Genomic DNA, 2,244 nt, shown 5'->3' on the forward strand with positions numbered 1-2,244 from the left:
AGAGAGAAGACATGCAAGAAATTCGCGCTGAAATGAAAGAATTCCACTTTTTATACACAGGGATTCGTTGACGAGACATGTCGATTTGTTGACAAGTCTTGTATAAAATTTGGCAACGAAATAGTGAACTCGTCGATGAATTTGGTTCGTGAAAAACCCCCCTCTCGGTATTTCCTCGTCGACGAGAAATGTACCTCGTCGATGAGCTAAGAAAAACATTCATCAACGAGACCAATATGTTCGTCGATGAACGCTGCCCCCCCCCCCTTTCCCCAACTTATTCTTCCTTCCCTTTTTATCTTCCTTATTATTTCAAATTATTTAAAATTTTTGGGTTGTTAGAGAAAAAGTATAGGAAAGTTCAATGAGTTTATTCAAAAATGGGAACCGGTTGATTTACCATTAAGCGGAGCATCGTTTAAGTGGTTAAAAAATCAAGAAAATCCTATTTTATCGAGACTGCACACATTCTTAGTTACCCCAAACTGGTTGAATCTCTATCTGATATGTTCTGAAAAGCACTTACTAGGGGCATATCCAATCATCACTTGATACTTTGAGATCGTGGGGGGTTGATTTAAGGGAAATCTCCCTTCAAATTTGGCAATTCTTGGCTTAAATTGCAAAATTTTCAACAACATATTGATCAATTATGGAAGGAATATCAGGTGAGTGGTACGACATCATTCATTCTAGCTTAAAAGTTTAAATTCCTAAAATTTAAATTGAAAAGATGGAAGAGATCACTTCAGGAGGAGAATTCTTTGCAAAAGCAGAAACTAATGCAAGATATTGACAGGTGGAATAGATTAGAAGAAAGCAAAGAGTTAGATGCAAATGATAACGAGGCTCGAAGCAATTCATTGAAGAATCTACTCCTCATTCTAGATCAAGAGGAGTCTTCTTGCAGACTTAAATCGAGATAAATTTAGCTTAAAGTCAGGGACAAGAACACAAAGTTTTTCCACAACATGGTCACTTTTAGAAGAAATTTTGGCTCAAGTCATCAAACCCACCTTGGCTTAAATTATCACATCCATAGCAAACCATTCGAGGAAAGTTGTGGCTCGAGTCATCGAACCCGCTTGGGCTCGGATTATCACATCTGTAGCAAGCCATTCAAGGAAACTTTTGGCTCGGGTCATCAAACCCGCCTTGGCTTGGATTATCACATCCGTAGCAAGACATTTGAGGAAAACTTTGGCTGGGGTCATCGAACCCGCCTTGGCTTAGATTATCACATCTATAGCAAGCCATTCGAGGAAAACTTTGGCTTGGGTCATTGAACCCTCCTTTGCTCGGATTATCACATCCGTAGCAAGCCATTTGAGGAAATTTTTGGCTCAGGTCATCGAACCTGCCTTGGGTCGGATTATCACATCTGTAGCAAGCCATTCGAGGAAAACTTTGGCTTGAGTCATCGAACCCGCCTTAGCTTAGATTATCACATCCGTAGCAAGCCATTCGAGGAAAACCTTGGCTTGGGTCATCAAACTTGCCTTAGCTTGAATTATCACATCCGTAGCAAGCCATTTGAGGAAAATTTTGGCTCGGGTCATCGAACCCGCCTTAGCTCGGATTATCACATCCGTAGCAAGCCATTCGAGGAAAACCTTGGCTCGGGTCATCGAACCCGCCTTGGCTTGGATTATCGCATCCATAGCAAACCATTCGAGGAGATTTTTGGCTCGGGTCATTGAACCCACCTTGGCTTGAATTATCACATTCGTAGCATGCCATTCAAGGAAATTTTTAGCTCTGATTATCGAATTCGTTGTGCCCCAAATTATCACATCTGTGGCAAGCCATTTTGAAGAATTTTAGCCAGTTGCAGTTGATTGACCAAAGTTTTGGCCTAGTTAAAATAAGTGTTTTTTATCTTTGAAAACTTGTCACTTCAAATAACGTTGGAGAGTTCCTACTGTTACATTGAAGCAACAAAGCCAACAAAGAGGGGTAGCTATCGACACCCCAATTTTAACCAGGCCTCCCCGAGAGGACCCGGCACAATAAAAGTTGATTTCGTTACTCGAAAATTGGAGGACCCTTTCGAGAAACCCGATCGAGTCTTGATATGTTTTCAATGAGTCCAGGTGTCTCTATCGAGTCCTGTTTCATTTTCAGTGAGTCCCGGTATTTTTATCGAGTCCTGGTGTCTCTAGCGAGTCCTATTTCATTTTCAGTGAATTCGGGTATTTTTACCGAGTCCTAGTGTCTTTACTGAGTCCCGGTGCGTTTTCACCG

The sequence above is a fragment of the Malania oleifera genome, chromosome 5, assembly GCF_029873635.1.
Source record: "Malania oleifera isolate guangnan ecotype guangnan chromosome 5, ASM2987363v1, whole genome shotgun sequence".
NCBI classification, from domain to species: domain Eukaryota; kingdom Viridiplantae; phylum Streptophyta; class Magnoliopsida; order Santalales; family Ximeniaceae; genus Malania; species Malania oleifera.